At 42.7% G+C, this 23241-nt stretch overlaps 1 protein-coding gene across 7 annotated transcripts in view; it reads right to left on the bottom strand.

The window, feature by feature from the left end:
• The window catches only part of cdc42se2 (CDC42 small effector 2), a 182906-nt gene that overhangs the window by 67214 nt on the left and 92451 nt on the right, over positions 1-23241 (bottom strand). For 4 of the 7 annotated variants that reach the window (XM_055632851.1, XM_055632850.1, XM_055632852.1 and 1 more), the window contains one exon: positions 13235-13350. The exons of the other annotated variants lie outside the window; for them this stretch is intronic. The gene's annotated coding sequence lies outside the window, so the exon portion shown is untranslated. The remainder of the gene's footprint in view (positions 1-13234; positions 13351-23241) is intronic. 7 annotated transcript variants of the gene reach the window in all.

The raw sequence follows: 23241 nt of genomic DNA, 5'->3' as shown, positions 1-23241 counted from the left end.
TATTGGTCTGCTCAAGGTAAGGTGGCAATGGAATGCAAAAATTACAACTGTCTGCTTAATTTCAGTTATTGGTGCTTTTCACGGTCATGGAACCTCTGTGGATTTAAAAATATATAAAATAAATTAATGCACAGTGTGATGAACAGAGTCTAGACGAGGGTTAACACCTGCACAAATGGCTTTTTCAGTCACCTCGGGCAAAGGCAAAAACTATAATTAACACAGAATGGCATCACTCAAATCCACACAGAACCCACTGTTTCTTCCAACGTGGATTTTTTAAATTTTGTTTGTTATTTGAGTAAGTGAACCTCAAAAATGTCGTAATGGCGAGCTATGAGAATTTAACACTCTTGGCAAGTCCTGTCAGTGTTTAACTCGGAAGCTTGAAGTTGCTTCAAAGAGAACGGATGACAAGCACTAACATTGAAATTGAAATGGACGCCAAGGTGGCTTGGTGTTCAGCTGCCACATGGAACATTGGACTTTGTCGCTCACAGTCTTAAATCATAATCATAATCAATTAGCCAAGTATGTTTTGCAGCATACGAGGAATTTGATTTGCCATACAGTCATACCAATAAAAAGCAACAAAACACACAAAATATATTTTAACATGAACATCCACAATGACTCCTCCACGTTCATCACTGTGATGGGAGGCAAAAAAATGTGATCGCTGATCAGAAAGAATCTCATTCAGGGTGGGATAAGTGCATGTGATATCATTGGTCTCGTGGCTTCATGAAGGAAAGATAAATGACAGAAAATGTGCAATAAAGCACACTGGGGTGTTATTTTTTTAAATTAATGCAGGTTGCTAGAATAATACAGACTGTTGGACAAATATGCTTCACAGGTGTAATGAGGAGGTGTGTGGCCTCTAGACTTATTTACTTGCTGGAAGGAGCAAGCTAGGTTAACATGGAATTGTTTCAATACATTTGGGAGTTGGGGAAAGAGACAAGAGTGGAGAGGGGGCAGAAAGGATGAGAGTGAAACAGAGTAGGAAAAACAAGGGAGAGAGAGAGAGAGAGATCATTACAAGTTGCAATAATTAAGACTGTTCATAAAAGTGCCGTTTTTCCGGGAGAACAGCGCATCATTACAGCTGCAGAACTTTGGTGAGACCATGTGCTAATCAATATTTTTGTTTGATTATTTTATGAAGAATAGATGATAGAATCATAGAATCGTGCAGCGCTGAAACAAGCCATTGTTCAAGTATGCATCGAGACTAATCCCATTTCCCAGTATTTGTTTGTAGCCTTCACGTCTTGGCTATTCAAGTGCCCGTTTACATACTTGTTAAATGTTATGGGATCATCCTGGTGAATTTCTCTGCAGACTCTCCAATGCAATCATGTTCTTCCAACTATGTGGTAATCAGAATTGCACACTGTACTTCAGCTGCAACCTACATTTTGTTTTTAAATTGTACCGCAACCTCTCTCATGGGATCTGGTCAAAGGTTTTACTGAAGTTCATGCCAACTACATTAACTGCACTGCCCACATCTGCCATAGAAAGGATTCTCTGGAGAGTGCAATATCAGATGTCAAAGAGGCTTGACAGGCTAGGTGCTATGTTTCTTTTTACAGCATTGTTTCAGGATTACAGGGCCAGCCGCTGAAGACTGTGATAAGGAAATAACTCCTTCTTCCAGCGGAATGTGAATCTTTATTAACGATCCCTATAGATGGTGGGGTAAATGGAACTTTTGACTACAGGGGAATCACATGTTAGGGAATCAGACAGGAAAATGAGCCCAACTCTAAGATCATATTGAAAGTCAGAACAGGTTTGAGGGACCAAATTTCCTGCCACCATCTTATGTTGTCGAATGTTGTCTGCAGATTTCAATATATCTTACGAGAACAGGTTGATAGCTAAAAAGTACACGCACAAAACAATTCTTTACTGTCTCGTTGACTGCATTAATTTAATATTCTTTTCCCCCTTTTGTAGTTAAAAACCTGTTTGAAGGATGGTATTCTTATTTAATGGCTGTGGCCACAAACTCATGTATTACTTGTGTGAAATAATTTGTTCAGAAGTAGGTGAATAACTGTTTGAGTTGGTATAGACATAAAAACATAGAAAATAGGTGCAGGAGGAAGCCATTCGGCCCTACGAGCCAGCACCGCTATTCATTGTGATCATGGCTGATCGTCCCCAATCAATAACCCGTGCCTGCCTTCTCCCCATATCCCTTGATTCCACTAGCCCCTAGAGCTCTATCTCTTAAATCCATTCAGTGATTTGGCCTCCACTGCCCTCTGTGGCAGGGAATTCCACAAATTCACAACTCTCTGGGTGAAAACGTTTTTTCTCACCTCAGTCTTAAATGACCTCCCCTTTATTCTAAGACTGTAGCCCCTGGTTATGGACTCGCCCAACATTGGGAAAATGTTTCCTGCAACTAGCTTGTCCAGTCCTTTTAAAATTTTATATGTTTCTATGAGACCTCCCCTCATCCTTCTAAACTCCAGTGAATACAAGCCTAGTCTTTTTTAACATCCATCACAGTGAGGAGATGCTGGGTGGACTCACTGTGGTGGATGTTAATATGTGTTTATTGTTGTTTTTATTGTATTATATGTATGACTGCTACAATTTCGTTCAGACTTCGGTCTGAATGACAATAAAGGCTATCTAATCTAATCTAATCTAATCTTTTCAATCTTTCCTCACATGACAGTCCTGCCATCCCAGGGATCAATCTCGTGAACTGTAAGTGCTGATAAGGCTACACAGCATCATTATGGAACAGGAGAGCAGTGATTTCCCCTTCTCCTTCATTGGTGTCAAGATTCAAGTCCCTGTTTCTGTGTGCTCTTCTTTACGAATGCACTGTGTAGTCAGGGATGAGTTATGATGTGACATGGTTAGAAACTCTGATAACGCCTACTGCCTGGGTTCACACGAACAGGGGGAACGTGGGCAATGTGTTGTTGGCGCCCAAGGAACCATATGCCAGCATAAATTAACACTCTCAGGAAAGGAAGCTCTTTCTTGTCCGCATAATAAATCACTGCATTTCAGCAGCAACGGCGTGAAGCTCCTTGACATATTTTGGCAAACAAACTTTCCCAGTTCTTCACGATTGCTGATACCTCAACTGGGGCTTCTCTATTAGGCCGGATGGAACTGCAGATGCTGGTTTAAACCGAAGATAGACGTGAAATGCTGGAGTAACTCAGCAGGACAGGCAGCATCTCTAGAGAGAAGGAATGTGTGACGTTTCAGGTCGAGAAGAGTCTGAAGAAGGGTCTAGGCCCGAAACGTCATCCATTCCATCTCTCCAGAGATGCTGCCTGACCCGCTGAGTTACTCCAGCATTTTGTGTCTATCTGGGGCTCCTCTGTTTCCTGCACTTCAGCTTTGAGCAAAGCATTGCCACAGAAATGGTGCATTTACCAACTATACTGCAAAACCACATGAAAGTAGAGGGCTGAATGTTGCTTCAATTCATTATGTCAAATGAGATGCTCCAAGAGCAAAGTGTCAAGAATCAACAATATTTAAATGTCATTTGCAATGATAATGAAACAATCACAGTCGTACTTGCAGCAGAAGAACAGGCCTGTAAACACAATATATGCATAAACATGCCTTCTGCCCCAAACCATTTCAACATTTAGGTCTTATGATACGATAGAACTTTATTTAACCCAGGGGGGATACCTGTACAGAGGAGCTGCTATCATTATATTTTACATGTGTCATAACTATCAACATTGAATCATATCAAACTGGTAACAGGGGAACAAGTTGTTTGATTCAAGAAATCCATGTTTATCTTCTACCATTCCATATCTGAGGTCTGATTTATCCCCAAACTCCTTTTAAATTTATGTATATCTGCTCTTACTGAAATAACAGTTCAATACCAAAATAGCTTCATTCTCTAACCCTGTATTCCAGAGCCTCATAAACATCTGTGCACAGTAAACGTTGCTGTCCTAAATGTCTTCTATTTAATCTTTTATCTCAATCCCCTTGACCCACTGGAAGCAAAATATTCATGTCAACACTACCCAATCCCCTTCTGAAGTTTAATCAAAATTATTCCTTAATCTCCTGTGCAGATGGGAAGACAGTCTTAAACCTTTCTTCATATTTGTAATTCCACACACCAGGGAGCAGGAGTGCCTTAACATCTTTCCCAGCATGTGGAGGAACAAGAGGCATACGAGACTGCAGATGCTGGAATCCTGAGGAAAAAAACAAACAAACTGCTGGAGGAACTCAATGGGTTAGGCAGCATCTGTGGAGGGAAATGGACTGACAATGTTTTGTTAGGATCCTTGACCATTATGGTCACAGTCATACAGCACAGAAACAGGCCTTTAGGAACACATGGTCCATGCCAACCTATTGTCACTATTGGATACAGTGCCCTCCATAATGTTTGGGACAAATACCCTTCATTTATTTATTTGCCTCTGTACTCCCCAATTTGAGATTTGTAATAGAAAAAAAATCACATGTGGTTAAAGTGCACATTGTCAGATTTTATTGAAGGGTATTTTTTTACATTTTGGTTTCACCACCATTTCCCCCCCCCCCCCCCCCATTTCAGGGCACCATCATGTTTGGGACACATGGCTCCACTGGTGTTTGTAATTGCTCAGGTGTGTTTAATTGCCTCCTTAATGCAGGTATAAGCGAGCTCTCAGCACCTAGTCTTTACTCCAGTCTTTCCATCACCTTTGGACACTTTTATTGCTGTTTATCAACATGAGGCCCAAAGCTGTGCCAATGAAAGTCAAAAAAGCCATTATGAGACTGAGAAACAAGAATAAAACTGTTGGCGACATCAGCCAAACCTTAGGTTTACCAAAATCAACTGTTTGGAACATCATTAAGAAGAAAGAGAGCACTGGTGAGCTTACAAATCGCAAAGGGACTGGCAGGCCAAGGAAGGTCTCCACAGCTGATGACAGAAGAATTCTCTCTATAATAAGGAAAAATCCCTAGACACCTGTCCGACAGATCAGAAGCACTCTTCAGAAGTCAGGTGTGGATTTGTCAATGACTATTGCCCACAGAAGACTTCATGAACAGAAGTACAGAGGCTATACTGCAGGATGCAAACCACTGGTTAGCTGTAAAAATAGGATGGCCAGGTTACAGTTTGCCAAGAAGTACTTAAAAGAACAACCACAGTTCTGGAAAAAAAGGTCTTGTGGACAGATGAGACAAAAATTAACTTATACCAGAGTGATGGCAAGAGGAAAATATGGAGGAGAGAAGGAACTGCCGAAGATCGAAAGCATACCACCTCATCTGTGAAACACGGTGGTGGGGGTGTTATGGCCTGGGCATGTATGGCTGTTGAAGGTACTGGCTCACTTATCTTCATTGATGATACAACTGCTGATGGTAGTAGCATAATGAATTCTGAGGTGTATAGACACATCCTATCTGCTCAAGCTCAAACAAATGACTCAAAACTCATTGGCCGGCGGTTCATTCTGCAGCAAGACAATAGAAACATAGAAATTAGGTGCAGGAGTAGGCCATTCGGCCCTTCGAGCCTGCACCGCCATTCAATATGATCATGGCTGATCATCCAACTCAGTATCCCGTACCTGCCTTCTCTCCATACCCCCTGATCCCCTTAGCCACAAGGGCCACATCTAACTCCCTCTTAAATATAGCCAATGAACTGGCCTCAACTACCCTCTGTGGCAGAGAGTTCCAGAGATTCACCCACTCTCTGTGTGAAAAAGTTCTTCTCATCTCGGTTTTAAAGGATTTCCCCCTTATCCTTAAGCTGTGACCCCTTGTCCTGGACGTCCCTAACATCGGGAACAATCTTCCTGCATCTAGCCTGTCCAACCCCTTAAGAATTTTGTAAGTTTCTATAAGATCCCCTCTCAATCTCCTAAATTCTAGAGAGTATAAACCAAGTCTATCCAGTCTTTCTTCATAAGACAGTCCTGACATCCCAGGAATCAGTCTGGTGAACCTTCTCTGCACTCCCTCTATGGCAATAATGTCCAATGATCCTAAACATACTGCTAAAGCAACAAAGTAGTTTTTCAAAGCTAAAAACTGGTCAATTCTTGAGTGGCCAACTCAATCACCCGATCTGAACCCAATTGAGCATGCCTTTTATATGCTGAATAGAAAACTGAAGGGGACTAGCCCCCAAAACCAGCAAGTTAAAGATGGCTGCAATCCAGGCCTGGCAGAGCATCACCAGAGATGACACCCAGCAACTGGTGATGTTCATGAATCACAGACTTCAAGCAGTCATTGCATGCAAAGCAGGGACGTGCGGTCGGGGAGGCAGAGCCTCACCTGTCATATTCCCAATGAAAATAGCTGTTAAGAAAAGTAAAGAAAAATAATAATAAAATAAAATAAATATAAAGTTCTCTCCACTGATCTGTGTTATCAATGTAATTTCTATATCTCATCTCATCTCCCCGCTGCAAATACAGGGATACTGCTGTGTTCGAAACATTATGGTGCCCTGAAATGTGAGTGACTATGTATAAACACAGCTGTAATTTCTACAAGGTGAAACCAAAATGTATAAAAATACCCATTAATAAAATCTGACAATGTGCACTTTAATCACATGTGATTTATTTTCTATTACAAATCTCAAATTGTGGAGTACAGACACAAATAAATGATGGGTCTTTGTCCCAAATATTATGGAGGGTACTGTAGTTTCCATTGGCAATATAAGTGTTTAGATGCTTCTTGGATGCTTCTAAAATGTTATGGGAACACTTGATTCCACCATCAACTCCAACAGCATATTCCAGCCACTCTCAGAACTCCTCTAAATCTACCTCCTCTGAATGTACAGCCATGTCTTATTTGTCTTGTTCAGATTTTATACAGATACATCACTTATTCTGACATTTATAATCTATTCATCATTAAATTCAGAATCTCATTTTCCTCCATTTATCCACTCTGATGCCTTACACGTCTGACTTTCTTACTCCCAATGAAAGAACCTGAATCTTTCATGATCTCTGGCTATGAGTACGGAGGGTTTTGGAAATGGAGCAGACGAAGTTAATTGGAATGCTGCCTGGATTCAAAGGTATCAACTCTAAGGGTAGGTTGGACAAACATCTGGTTCTCCAGAACATCAGGTGAGACCTGATAGAAGTATATACAATTATTAGAGGCATAGATAAGATAGACAGTCAGAAACTTTTTCCAGTGTGGAAAGGTCAACGACTGGAGGGCCTAACTTTAAGGTGGGAGGGGCAAAGTTTAAAGGAGATGTGTGGGCAAGCTTTTTCTTCAGAGTGTAGTGTGGGCCTGGAACGTACTGCTAGGGATGGTGATGGAGGATTCAGATTCAGATTCAATTTTAATTTTCATTGTCAGTGTACAGTACAGAGACAACGAAATGAATTTAGGATCTCCCTGGAAGAGCGACATAGCAAACGATGTGATTAAGATTCAGGGGGGGGGGGGGGGGTAATTGTCACCGAGGTATGTTGTTGAGTAGAGTGACAGCCGCCGAAAAAGCTGTTTAGCGACCTCCCTGGTTGAACGGAGCGACCTGTAGCGCTCCCGATGGTAGGAGGGTAACATAATAATTGGGGTGAGAGCAGTCCTTGGCGGCTGGCACCCTCCGGGGCGCTTGCTTTGGCAGTCATGGAGGGGAGTACCGTGATGCGCTGATTTTAGCAGTGCCTTCCGTCGGAGGAGTAGATAGTGGCATTTAAGCGGCCTGATGGTTCGGAAACGGATCATGTGCAGGCAGAGGAGATTGGTTCAACTTGCACAGACATTGTGGGCTGAGGGCCTGGTCCTGTGCTGTACTGTTCTATGTTCTATAAGTTCCCTTTCTCTACTGAACCTCTTGTTTACAGTATGATTATTATATTTTCCATTATTTGCACAGAAGGCTTGTGAAAGACTTTTCCTTCTATTATAACAGCTCAGAAAACTATTTCAATATCCATCTTGCACATACATAATTCAGACAGCAAGGTTTAGACATGCTTTACTGAGTAGAGAGAGCATAGAGATGAATCTCTATTAATGTCTGTCCACATCTTACCATCTCCGGCCAGCTAGTCTTCTATCACAATGTACTACACAAGGATGTTAGATCTGGCAATATCCCCGATGTTCATTAAAGCGAATGCAAACCGAATGTTTTAATTGAAATTATCAAGTCCATCATGCCCCTGTTATTTGAAATGATAATCGCATGACAAGGGACGAGTTCCTGTCACAATCTACAACTTGCAAGTCAGTCATATTACACAGAATATTTTGTTCTGCTAAATGATGGTTTAAAATTGAAGTAAATTGATTGTGAGGGAAGGAACTAAGCTTAACCTCGCAGCCTAAGATATATTTCAATTTCACAATGGCCCACTGTGGAGTAAAAGCACAATTAAGTCAGTTGCTTTATGGTACTCATTTGGGAAGAGAGTGTCAGCCATGTGTCTGTGAGAAAGTTCCTAGATTACAGTAAGTTATTATTGGAGCACTCAAGTCAGAAACCTAAATGGAGATACTGAAGTACTGACCTTTGTGCACAATCGTGGCTAAAGACAATGCGTCACCCTGGCCTGCACTGAGAGGCAAAGTTTACCAACCAGCACCTTATGTATAAGCTCAGACGATGAGCACAAGCAAGCGACTGCAGCTTTGTGGCCAATTACCACCGACGTACATGGTCTGCTCTCGACGGAGAGTCTGACAAACTGAACTGCTGCCAATATGCCAACCTTTTTTTTGGTGGTATTGAGCCGTTTCAGAGCTCTTATCTACCAGATGGAAGCAGCTGCCCAAGAATAAGCGGCAATCTTCTTGGTCCAAAAGACTCAGTTCCTCGTCCACTAATGGAAAAGCTGTCAGATCAATTCTTCACATGCAGGGCTTTTGCAAATAAAATAACCAACTTTGTAGCAATTTCCCTTCCTCTCCTATACAGTAAACCCTCACAATAACAAACCTCTATATATATATATATATATATAACTGATTTTGGTTATAGCGGACCGAGGCTCCCGTTGCACTGCCCCCCAAATGGATGAAAAGCAGAACCAATGCCATTAACACCAAAGCGTTGATTGTTTTTCCATAATTGTCTATTCATTTGGATGTTAAAAAATACTAAGATGGCACTGTGAAGAGGAGGTGCAGGAACATTGAACTTATAAGATGCTCTTAGGCCCACAATGTCTGTGTCAAACATGATGTCAAGATCAACTAATCTCCCCTGCTTGCATGTGATCCATATTCAACAATTCCCTGCGTGTCCATCTACCTCTCTGAAAGTCCCTTAAACACCACAATCGTGTCTGCTTCCAACACCACACCTGGCAACCAGACATCATTCTCTGTGTACAAAAATTCCCTCGCCCATCTCCATTAAACTTTGTCGCTTTCACTTTAAAGCTTTGCGTTCCAGTCTTTGACATTTTCACCCTTTGACATGTCTACCCTCTCCCATTTGTCCACCCTCTGTGTACGCCTCTCACATTTTATATACTTTTATCAAATCTCTCCTCAACCTCTGACGCTGCAGAGAAAATAGTCGAAATGTATCCACCTTTCCCTATAGATAATGCCGTCTACAGGTAATATTCTGCTAAATCTCTATTTCATCCTCTCCAAAGCCTCCACATCCTTTCTGTAATACCACCATCAGAACGATACACTATACTCCAAATACGGCCTAACCAAGTTTTAGAAAGCAGCAACATGACTTCCTGACTCTTCTAATCAATGCCCTGATGGATGAAGGCAATCATACCATACACATTCTTACTGAATGACACCTGCTGACATCTCAAATTACCTTTCCTGGGCCCAGAACATAGATGTGATCATGAAGAAGGTGCCAGTGTCTCTACCTTCTTAGAAGTTTAAAAATATTCAGCATTTCACCGAACACTAATATATAGACATACTGTAGAAAGTATTCTGACTGGCTGCATCATGGACTGATGTTGCAATTCCAATGCAAAGAAATGCAAGTGGCTGCATAAAGTGATGTCCACAACACAGTCCATTACGGGCACAGCTCTCCCTGACATGGAGAGAATCTACATGAGGCGAGGCCTCAAGAAGGTGGCATCTATCATCAAGGATCCCCACCAACAAGTTAAGGCTCTCTTCTCACTGCTACCGCCAGACACGAGGTACAGACGTCTTAAATCACTCACAACCAGGATCAGAAATATACAGATCCTCCTTCCTGAAACTATCAGTTTCTTGAACCTACCTCTGCAACCTTAATCTTAGCTTGGCAATGGAATACCAGACTCGAGCACTACCAATGACATGTTTAGACACTAGTCTTTAGAGATACAGCGCAGAAATAGGCCCTTCAGCCCACCGAGTCCGCACCGACCAGCATTCAGCCCATACACGAGTTCTATCCTACACATTTGGGACAATTTACGATTTTGCTGAAGTCAATTAACCTACAAACCTGTACATCTTTGGAGTGTGGAAGGAAACTGGAGCATCTGGTAAAAATCTATGAGGTCACAGGGTGAACATACAAGCTCCTTACAAGCAGCACTCATGGTCAGGATTGAACCCGGATGTCTTGTGCTGTAAGGCAGCAACTTTACTGATGCGCCACTGTGCTGCCCCTATTTTCTGATCATGTATTTTTGCATTAATGCCTTGTTTTTTTTTGCAGTCTTTTATTTTGACTGTCTTGTAGAATTTATATGTAATTTATGAAGTACAGAGGGTGGTGAATCTGTGGAATTCATTGCCACAGCAGGCTGTGGAGGCAAAGTCAGTGGATATATTCAAGGCAGAGGTCGATAGATTCTTGATTAGTACAGGTGTCAGAGGTTATGGCGAGAAGGCAGGACAATGGGGTTAGGAGGGAGAGATAGATCAGCCATGATTAAATCTTGATGATCTTATGAATAATTTATGTTTTTGTGTGGCATTTTAGTCGCTATGGTGATGCAGCTGCAAGCAAGATTTGCATTGTACCTGTATCTCACCATATTTGCACATATGACAATACACTCAACTTGACTTGAGTTAAAAGTAGCTTCGCACGGAAGCAAGTGGCTGCTTGAAAAATAAGTCAGTACAAGGGAATTTTTTTAACCGATCATAACAAACAGTTTGTTACAGGAACAAACGATCACATCCTATTTTGTGGTCATTGTCAGAATCAGGCAATACAAGGACACATATGTATCACAGCTTTTTTTCAATGCAGAGTAAGCCCCTTTAACTCAGTATCAAGAACAAACCATAAACCTTCCCCAACTCCATCCAGTCTGAAGGTTCCCGACCCAAAACTTCACCTGCCCTTTCCCTCCACAGATGCTGCCTGACCCGCCTGGTTCCTCCAGCACTTTGCGGTTTCATAACAGAGTGACACTTTCACAGGAGCCATCTTATGCTCAGTTATAATCAGCTTTGAAACATGGCAGCTACTCTCCCCTATGAGGTCGCATATCCATTTCAAACTATTCTGCATGTGAAGCACATCGGATACTTTTGAGAGATTTGGTAGGGATGGATGTGCAATACCAATCTAATTGACGGGAAGAGGTGAAAGGTTGCAGAGGTAAAGGGGTAGGGATTCCAGAGAATTGGTGGCACTTCACGATCAACGCTCCCGAGAGGTAAAAATGGTTTTGAAGGGGGAGGAACTGTGGGAAAACGTGAGTTAGAAGAGGAATGAAAAAAGAGAAAATGAGAATGAGAAGAGAAAAGAGAAAAAACCCATGGAAATAAAAGTGATATCCGGAATAGGTATTGGGAACGTGGCCAAGCAACACGCTAACTTAGGGAAGCTCTGACTCATGGGAATGTTGGCCAAGCTGATCTTAGACAGGAAGAAAATTCAAATTCACATTAAAACTAGCTGGTGCAGTCATTCATTCATTCCGAGTTAGCTCACAAGTTAGTGATATTATGGAAGAATAGGTATTACTGACCACCTGGAGGCATATTGATCAGTGATTGAATATTCTGAAGAAGAGTCCTGACCCGAAACGTCACCTATCCATGTTCTCCAGAGATGCTGCTTGACCCGCTCAGTTACATCAGCACCTTGAGTCCTTTTTTGAATATTTGATGTACGTGTCAGTCCAGGGAAAGAGAAACTATCGGCATCCTATCAACAAATGGAAGCCTCGGTGTCCTGCATCTATCTTACTTGGAGGATTGTATTCAGATCTACAACCAAGTTAATTCTCCATTCAAGTGACTCGCAGTGACCGTCCCACATTGCCATCCATTTTGCCAAAGAAATTTCAGGAAGGCCATATCGGTGGTGTAACACTGATCCCCATCAGCAAGCCCGCTGACTGGTTAACTCGCAACAAAAAAGCTTTTCATTGTTCCTTGGTGCACGTGACAATAAACTAAAATAAACAGAGCAGCAATCACTCCCTCATGATGGTCAACAATGAAAAGCCTAGACTGCGACCAGTGAGGCCAACTAGGACCACAGCCAGTGAAGGTCCACTTTGAGAGCACCAACTGAGGGAGTGAAGGTGACACTGACACAACTGGATGCAGGAGACCAATATTTGTGAATAGTAGAGAACCCTGTGCTCCAGGGGCCCAGGGAAGATGCTTGTGACCATCACCAAATATGATGGATAGTGAAACAAGGAACCGCAGAGGCTGGTTTACAATAAAAGGCATTCGGGTTGGTTGGTTAAACTACCCTTTAGACTTTAAAGATACAGAGCAGTGGCAGGACTTCAGCCCACTGAGTCCACGCTGACCAGTGATCACCCTGTACACTAGTACTATCCTATACACAAGGGACAATTTACAAGAGTCAATTAACCTACTAACTGGCACGTCTTTGGAGTGTGGGTGGAAACTGGAGCACCCAGAGGAAACCCACACGATCACAAGGAGAACATACAAACTCCGTACAGACAGCACCCATAGTCAGGATCGAACCCGGGTTCATAGTGCTGTAAGGCAGCAACTCTATCACTGTGCCACTGTATTGCCACTTCGTAATTGAGTGAGTGGTAGAATTTGGCAGAAGTTAATCAGTAAATGGGGAGAATAAAGTGGGATTAGTGTAAATGAGTGGTCGACGGTTGGTGCGGAATCATTGGGCTGGGCCTGTTTCTGTGCTGCATCTATGAATCTATAACCTGCCCTGACCACACCGCCGGCTCAAATTAACCTCAATGACTCTGTGATTCAAGAAGAGAGACCCTGTAAACAAACTTGCAACAGCACTGGTGATAGTCACAAGGTAATTGCTCGTCCTGACCTTTATGAGTCTTTACAATGCACTCTTTCAAAACTTCTTGTCGGCTGAATCTTCACAGGCTGTGATGCTTGAAGCACTTCCTGTACGTTCTCCGACAGGAACCCAGGAAGGTTTGTCTGTAAAACAGCAAAAAACTAAATAAATCGTATGCTTTTTCTTATCTTGTTCACCGACACCTCCATTATGAGCAGAAAACAAAGTTTGGGGAAGAAAGATCTGTGGCTTCAAGCTGCCAGGGACTGAGAGAGGAGGTTTTGCTGAGTTGATGTTTCCCCCAGTGTTGGTGAATGCACTGTGTGAGCTCATGGCCGTGACAAGCCACATGCAACGTTTGGGTTTCCTGCCCTGTGGCAGCTGACACTGCAGATTTAAAGGTCAAACGCCATAACTACCGGTGTTAGAGCTGAGACATTAAAGGAAAAACGCGCAACTATTTCAGACTTTGACACGGCGGTAGAGTTGTGCTGCCTTACAGCGCCAGAGACCCGGGTTCGATCCTGACTACGGGTGCTGTCTGTATGAAGTTTGTACGTTTTCCCTGTGACCACGTAGGTTTTCTCCGTGTGCTCCAGTTTTCTCCCATAATCCAAATACATAATATAATTTATATATCTATCATGAATTGATATGTGCATGTTATAGCAGCCATCCAAGGCATCACATAAAACCTGTTTTCAGCTCAATATTTAACCAGTTAATAAGTGCAGAGTTTATCTTAGTAGAGTTGCTGCCTTATAGCACCAGAGACCCGGGTTTGATCGTTACCACAGGTGCTGTCTTTACAGAGTTTGTATATTCCCCCTGTGACCGCGTGGGTTTTCTCTGGGTGCTCCGGTTTCCTCCCACACTCCAAAGACGTACAGATTTGTAAATTAAATACAGAAGTGTTCTCCTTTGGTGAACGTATTAATTCACACAATAAAACAGCAAACAATTTTATAAAAGGACACAAAGTGCTGGAGTAACTCAGCAGGTCAGGCAGCATCTCTAGAAACATGGATAGGTGACGTTTCGGGTCATGGCCTCTCTATGTTCTCCAGAGCGGCTGCCTGACCTGCTGAGTTACTCCAGTACTTTATGTCCTTTTATGTATTAAGCAGTATTTGCAGTTTGATTGTTTCAACAATATTATAAAGTGCCTTAACCCATATATCCACTTCCTCCTTGGCTATATTTTTTAAATCTCATGACTGAAAACTCATGGCCCGTGCTTTGGTCTATTCGTTTCATTAGAAGTGACAACAAGTTATGCGAGTTCTGCTTTAACTAAAAATAACTTTCTCCGCAGTTTATATGTTTTGTCAAGGAAGCCAGAGCAGCAGTGTATCTGCTTCCACTGGTGCGTGTCTGTCCCTGTGCCTGCACCTCAATAGCGACTTAAGATTTGAATAGAGACACACACAGCGAGTGCTTTCATTCTGGGCCCTGGCACTCAGATATCTACAGACCAAACCTTGGCAGAGACTCGCATCAAGTTGAAATAGGGTCCATGAATAGACACTGGCACGTCCCTATCCGGCCTTCCCCGAGTACCAATCAGCCGTCTCACAAACAAGGCCAACCGGATAAATACTTCTTGTAATAAAGGCTTGGTTGGTCCTGCACCAATTCCCATCTTTGCCAGAAACAAATTAGTCTAAACAGTGAATGCTGGAAGTCAGCGGCTCTGCCACAAATGGAGGCATGGAGGCCGCGGGTTGCCGGCTATCCGCACCCAACGACAATGGTTCTCTGTTGGGCAGCTTACCCCATTCAAAATGAAGGCAATGTTTGTGAAAAAATAAATAACATGGACTGATTTCGTCTGTGAACTGTGGCTGAGAGCTCCCAGCTCCGCAAACAGTAGCACTACCATCACGGAGATGGAGAAAACACTGGCAGAGGGGCATTCTCCCCATCACGAGGTTGCTCTTCCGCTTAGTGTCATTTAATAGTGTCCCTCACAGAGAGTGGTGAGTCTGTGGAATTCTCTGCCTCAGAGGGCGGTGGAGGCAGGTTCACTGGATGCTTTCAAGAGAGAGCTAGATATGGCTCTTAAAAATAGTGGAGTCAGGGGATAGGGGGAGAAGGCAGGAACGGAATACTGATTGGAGATGATCAGCCATGAGCATCCCCTCGAAGGGCCAAATGGCCTACTCCTGCACCTATTGTCTATTGTTTATTGTTTATTAATGTCGGGCATTCAATATCCGTAGGGAAGAACTGCAGATGCTGGTTCAAGATGACAGTAGCAAGATGAGATGGAGGAGGCATGGATCTTTGATGTTATTAGATGCCTTTTTAATGCAGCACCGCCTGTATATCCCATCAAAGGTAGGGAAAGTCAGTACATGTGATGGGCTAGGCAATGTTTAATACTTTTTGCAGCCCCCTTTGTTCCTGGGCATTCGAATTGCTGAACCAGGCTACAATGCTGCGAAAATAGACACAAATTGCTGGAGTAACTCAGTGGGACAGGCAGCGTCACTGGAGATAAGGAAGGGGTGGTGTTTCGGGTCGAGGCTCTTCTGGCCCATTCTTTGGAAAGTGAACCAAAATGTCACACACGTGACCAGGCGCCATCACAAATTAATACATTAAAAAATTCTTGCAAGAGATTAATCTTATTCATTGCTATTTTCCTAGCTACAGAACTATAATGCATGTCTGCTAAAGATATGAACATTCTAGCTTTTTAAAATTCAGTTTGTATAATGCTTCTGTGTGATGTCACACACGTGACCAGTCTATTTTACCTCTGACCATAAACAAACATTGTCAGCATAACATATAAACATTTAATTTGATAAACCCCCAAAAAATATGAACCATATATGCAAAACAAAACAATATACCTGTAATGCTTTCAGAATTAGAAGAGATGTATTCTACAATTTATTCATCTTTTTGGTCACACACGTGACTAAGAATGGACCTTCTTTAGACTGAGAATTATGGGAGAGGGAAACTAGAGATAATGGAAGGGTGCAAAGAAAATGTAAGGTGTGAAAAGGACAGATCAAATCTGGTTCTCTGCTGCTGGTCTCGGAATCCTCCACCGAAAGCTGGTGCCGTCCATATCAAAGTACTGAGCAAAGTACAAAGTGCTGGAGTAACTCAGCGGGTCAAGCTGAGTTACTCTGGAGGGCATGGATATGGAGCTTCATGTACTCCAGAGATGCTGCCTGACCCACTAGGTTACTCCAGCACTTTGTGCTTTGCTCAAGATTCCAGCACCTGCAGTTCCTTGTTTCTCCATCACAAACTACTTGTGTTCAAGTTGATGTTCTCCCCCATTTTAACAATGACACACAATAAAACAGCATGGATGCATTTGGCTGCAGAATAATGACAACCTGAAGCAACCTCTTTCCCTAATGCTGAAGATGTTAAAGATGCAATTCTGTGACAAAATTATGAAAGGAAAAAGAAAATTAAACGTCTCAGCCTTTGTTCTGCACACGCCAGATAACACCTCTTTTTGCATGCGGCTTCATTTGGCTCTAAATGGGACAATCGCCTGCCTTGTTCAGCTGCACTAATTCCTCCCTTCTGCGCCACATTGCCTGGGTTGCAGCTGCGGAGTTGATCCTTGTCAAAATGCAAGTGTCAGGACAAAAGCCCTCATTATCACCCCTTGGCGCATACAAACAGCGCGGACAGTGCACGCCCATGACAAAATGTTCAAATAAGATCGGCAACTCCATCACTGTACATTAGCATATCAATTGCCCAAAGCAGGGTTGTATGAACATTACCCGGGCGCAGCTATTAGTAGGGCACAGATGCATCACCAGTCACTGTCCCAAGCACATTCAAATTTTAACTATAGTAGTGATAGAATAGGGCTCTGCTTGTTACCAATAATATGCTTTTGGCTAATTTGAGAGCCACCTTCATCTAAACCAATATTATTGTCAGGCTCAGCCAACTCAAATCCCTAAAATACGCCCGATTAGCAACACATTTTGTATCCTGTCAGTGTTGTGCGTAGATGAGATAACTTATTCACCAGTACAGGCCATAATCAATAGTCACAAATGCGCAAAATCAGACATTTCTGTAAATGCATGGATGGCATCCAGTAAAGTGTTTTGGCACATTTCTTCATCCTCACTAAAATACTAAATCATTCATATCTTTTGGGTGCTGACTCATCCAAACATAAGAAATAAAAGCAGGAAATACTCAGTCTGCCCATCTGTTGTATATTTCCAACTTGTGTTGAATTAACATCTTAGCTGCTTCAGTGCACCACTGGGATACATTCTTGAGTAAATCCACACAGATAGAATAGTGGAGAGGATACATATATAATCAGCAATTTGCAAGCAACATTGAGAAGGAAGCCGACACAGGCTAGGATTGTTGAAGGACAGTTGACTCTCCATATGATCTGGGTTCATCATCACAAATGGTCCTTTAATTAAATCTTAATTTGATTAACTTGTTAAATTGCTGACGTATGCATCAATTTGAAACACAATGGTCAATGTAAATCTCATTGGCAGACCAAGAATTCAGAACAGGTGAGTGGAGAAGTCTAGGTGAAGTTGAGTGGAATATGGGAGATTGGAATGGGATTCGTGGAGAATCAATGCAAGATGGGTGCTCAATGCACTGATTGGGCTGAAGACTAGGCTTCCTTGCTTCCAAGCATCTTGGGGTTTCTTCAGTGGCAATTATCTATTACAAATACAATTGCTGATTTTGGTCTTGTTGGCGTACTAATAAAGAAGTTGTGCAAATAAACCATTTAAGAAGCTTCAGAATTTAGACTTTAAACTTTAGAGCTAGAGCGCAAAAACAAGCCCTTCGGCTCACTGAGTCCACACAAACCAGTGATCCCCATACACTAACACTATCCTACAAACTAGGGACAATTTACAATTTACAGAGGCCAATTAACCTACAAACCTGTACATCTTTTGATTGTGGGAGGAAACGGGAGCACCAGGAGAAAACCCACGCGGTCACAGGGAGAACGTAGCTCTGGTGCTATAAGGCAGCAGCAGTATGAAGAAAATCTCTGCACTTATTAACTCTGGTTAAATATTGAGCTGAAGCAGTAAAACGAGCAGCACATATCAATTCAAGTTAGACATATAAATTATATTTTTAACAGAAGTGAAATATTGAACTCCTACCCACCATATGCACCTGCAGAATCATGCAAAACCTGTGTGACAGCCAAGAATAAAAAAAAAAATCCTTGTGCCTCACTCAAAAACATTAAATTAAAAAACATGTCCACAATATGGATTCATTACTTATACAACACAGATAATTTTAATTGTAACCATGGAAACTTTGGAAGATAACAAATGTCTCACCTCATATATCTATATCTATATATCTATAAAACTCTGTGCCTGACGACTGGCTGCCTTTCTGCCTTTTGATTCATGTCCAATTCTCGGAGATGTCCAATCGGAATGGCCGATGCTCGCAAATGTCCAATCGGAATGGATCCTTTTACTTTCTTCCTTTGATTCACTGCCACGCCGAATCCAGATGCTCAATCTCCCACATATAACCATATAACAATTACAGCACGGAAACAGGCCATCTCGGCCCTACAAGTCCGTGCCGAACAATTTTTTTTCCCCTTAGTCCCATCTGCCTGCACTCATACCATAACCCTCCATTCCCTTCTCATCCATATGCCTATCCAATTTATTTTTAAATGATACCAATAAACCTGCCTCCACCACTTCCACTGGGAGCTCATTCCACACCGCTACCACTCTCTGCGTAAAGAAGTTCCCCCTCATATTACCCCTAAACTTATGTCCCTTAATTCTGAAGTCATGTCCTCTTGTTTGAATCTTCCCTATTCTCAAAGGGAAAAGCTTGTCCACATCAACTCTGTCTATCCCTCTCATCATTTTAAAGACCTCTATCAGGTCCCCCCTTAACCTTCTGCGCTCCAGAGAATAAAGTCCTAACTTATTCAACCTATCTCTGTAACTTAGTTGTTGAAACCCAGGCAACATTCTAGTAAATCTCCTCTGTACTCTCACTATTTTGTTGACATCCTTCCTATAATTGGGCGACCAAAATTGTACACCATACTCCAGATTTGGTCTCACCAATGCCTTGTACAATTTTAACATTACATCCCAGCTTCTATACTCAATGCTCTGATTTATAAAGGCTAGCATACCAAAAGCTTTCTTTACCACCCTATCTATATGAGATTCCACCTTCAAGGAACTATGCACGGTTATACCCAGATCCCTCTGTTCAACTGTATTCTTCAATTCCCTACCATTTACCATGTACGTCCTATTTTGATTTGTCCTGCCAAGGTGTAGCACCTCACATTTATCAGCATTAAACTCCATCTGCCATCTTTCAGCCCATTTTTCCAAATGGCCTAAATCACTCTGTAGACTTTGGAAATCCTCTTCATTATCCACAACACCTCCTATCTTGGTATCATCTGCATACTTACTAATCCAATTTACCGCACCTTCATCCAGATCATTGATGTACATGACAAACAACAAAGGACCCAACACAGATCCCTGAGGCACCCCACTAGTCACCTGCCTCCAACCCGATAAACAGCCATCCACCATTACCCTCTGGCTTCTCCCATTCAGCCACTGTTGAATCCATCTTGCTATTCCTGCATTTATACCCAACAGTTGAACCTTCTTAACCAACCTTCCATGAGGAACCTTGTCAAAGGCCTTACTAAAGTCCATATAGACAACATCCACTGCTTTACCCTCGTCAATTTCCCTAGTAATCTATTCCATTTCGATGATTTCGCTTTTCTTTCTAAGTATCCGCTCCTCATTACATTTCGTCGCCTTTAAGTACACGTTTTTAATCAAATCCTTCTCCCGCCCCCCACTCACTCATTTTGTCGCCTCCTGCTGGCCAGCGACCATAACGGCTGCTGGCGCCTGCATTTCAACCTCAAGAGTCGCCATTTAATTCGGCCTTTCAAGAACGGCTTCAGTTCGAGGACCACGTCTCCCGTGGGGGCTGCGGGTAGGGAACGGCTGGGGGGTTATTCTTTTAAAACCTGAGTGTGAGGTTGCTATTTAATGCCGCCCCGCCACCCCCTTTCAAGAACGCGCTTGGCAGTTCGACGACTTCAAGGACGCACGTCTCCCGCCGGGGACGACCTGCGGGCTAGAGGTAGGGAATGGCTGCGTTGGGGGTTATTCTTTTTAAAACTGTGTGTGTGGGGGTGCTTGGTGTGTGTGATGCCGCCCCCCCCCCCCCACCCCCCCCCAATTGCCCGTTGGGGTCGAGGCCCACGTCTCCCGTGGGGGCTCCGGGTAGGGGACGGCTGCGTTGGGGGAGCAGAACGGGTCTGCCATTGGTCTAGTATATGATATAATTATGCATATATATGCATAATTATATAGGAGTAACTCAGCGGGTCAGGCAGCATCTCAGGAGAAAAGGAAAAGGTGACGTTTCAGGTCGAGGCCCTTCTTCAGACTTCAGACCGTCTGAAGAAAGGTCTCGATCTGAAACGCCAACTAATCCTTTTCTCCAGTCGTGCTGACCCGCTGAGTTACCCCGGCTTTTTGTATCTGTCTTTGGTGTAAACAGTATCTGCAGTTCCTTCCTACACATTATTAATGCAAAATTAATTCCATTATGTTCAGAAGTTTTATCAGTGAAGCTCAGGGCTCTGCAGGAAGGTGTCGTGATAGCACAGAAACCTCTGTCAACAAATATTTCTGATAATGAAACATCACGATAACAAATTGGACATGGAAGCAGGGAAGAAACACAGCATTGTTCTCAATTCACTTCTGGTAAATTAAGGAATAATTGATGATCCCCTGGAGAACTAATCCGCAGGAAAGGATAACTATTATATTTTTGTGGTTTTGGCCCTTTTATTTGCTTTGTTGTCGAGAGCTTTGGAAGATTATGACTCATGTCAATTTATCGTTCCTAAAGGAATCGTCTCTTGAAAGTTTTCCATCATTTGAATTGAACAAACAATAAAATCACACTGTTTTGCTTTTCGGATGCCGACACTGTTCCAGAGTTGAACACCACTGTTTATGTACACAATGTAGACAGTCTGAACGTGTCATTAAGGAGACCCCAAGGGCAGTTTCCATTGACAAGGTCAAGGAAAAGTACACCTGACAGATTGGAAATGACTACACAGAATTTCCCTTCAGACCAGAGCAACACATTGTGATCCAGAAGTGGCTAATAACTCTTACTTCCCCAACAATCATGATAAAAATCACCATAACACCTCCACTGCCTAGTTACAAAAGAGTTTTGAATTAAAAACAAACACAATGTTTTTACTTCTTCCTTGAACCAATGAATAGGATTGTGGCTCACTCTCGGGATGAGCAGATTTGTTGACCAATTTTATTCTTAAAACAAAAATGCAGCCATTTATGATTACAATAAATTTCATCCTCTTTCCCCACTTTTATCTACAGTATACAGGTGACTTTTCTTTCAAGCATTTCACAAGCTGGATAAGTTAATTTAAAATAATTTCTCCATTGTTTGCAAGTGCAGTTCATTAAAACATTTGGGAAAAAAATGCATTTACTTCCTTAGTTTTATTATTTTTGATTTTGCTTTTAGTTGGATTAGACTGCAGCGTATATATAGATTTCCCTTGAATTGAATGAGAAAACACATCAACAAACATCATAAACAAATGAGCTTGAATAAAATAACTGGAACAATTTGCAGTTATATTTTGCTTGAGAAAAAATATCACGTACCTTCATGAACACATAATCATACAAAATAAAAGACAAGCTGAAAGGAGATGACATGGGGGATGTTTACTGGATGAGGGAGGGGGGGGGAAGGGAATAGATTTTAGGAAGTTTTGGGTTATCCAAGGAGTAATTTTCATACCAATCTCTGCACTACTGGTGAGGTGCAAAAAGGGAACCATGCACGAGATACCTACGGAGATGTGGAGGTACAAGTTACGAGGGACGTGCATGCAAGCATGACAAGACAGTGAAAAGTGGGGAAACCCTGTCTGAATCCAGAAGGTGTTGAAGACAGTCTATTTGAGGGCTATTTGAGGGCTAAAGAAGGGGAAAGCTTGGTGCCGTGAGAAAGGACCAGCAAAAGGCATAAACAGCAGCAGAAGTGACTGAATATATGGAGTGAATTTCGGATCCCATGTCTGTGATATCTGTGATGCCTTCTAGAGGGCAGCTGAAAAGTCGAGCCCGGGCCTCGCGGGCCGGAGCCTCGTGGGTCAGAAGTTGTGCATCGTGCATCGACAAAGCCCACGGCCAATGGCCCACGGGTCTGCAGAGCCCCGCAGCTGGGGCCTGGGTCAGCGCCACGGAAGCATCCGGAGTAGATCTGCAGTGATAGTGGAGAGGTCGGCGTGGCTGTCGATGATGGCGCTGACCAACGCACGAGGATGGACCACGTGGAAGTGAAGACGTCATTGCTGAGGGAAGGAACAAAGGGGGACCCGGCGTGAGGAAGGGAAGAGAACAAAGGGGGCCTGGTGCGGGAGTACTTTGTGAGCGCTTTTTATGGGCGACTATTTTCATACCTTGGGTATGCAAGTAAAGAATTTCACTGACTTGTCACATGTGATAATAAAGCATCAATGTGATCATGTCATTGTGATGGTGAGGGTGGAGGAGGTAGAGAGAAAGATCTTAGGAGGTAATTTTAAGAAGATATACTGCAGCAGCATAAAACAGCAGTGGAGTAATGTCAGAGGATGGCTTCTTTATCCAGGGCGATCTTGGGCTGGTTGCAGGCTTTGCCAGAGGATAGCATCATCTGATGGCATCCTCACGTCCTCCAGAAGGCCGGGTACACACAACAGAGCAACTGAGCAAAGCTACAATGAGCTCAGGTTTACCTGTACTTCAATGACATTAAAAGTCATAGGGAAAGAGTGATTGAAAATGCTCTTTTGATTTCTGGGTACACAGTCATGTGGGTTGTATGCATCTGACCTTCTGGACTACTTGAGGGTACTATTAGATCACATAAAAAGGGTGGGTGACGTTTTGGGTCGGAAGGGTTCCGAC

Source organism: Leucoraja erinacea, chromosome 3 (assembly GCF_028641065.1).
Source record: "Leucoraja erinacea ecotype New England chromosome 3, Leri_hhj_1, whole genome shotgun sequence".
NCBI classification, from domain to species: domain Eukaryota; kingdom Metazoa; phylum Chordata; class Chondrichthyes; order Rajiformes; family Rajidae; genus Leucoraja; species Leucoraja erinaceus.
Note: the sequence above shows the minus strand (reverse complement) of the source record. Positions and strands in the feature narration are given on the sequence as shown.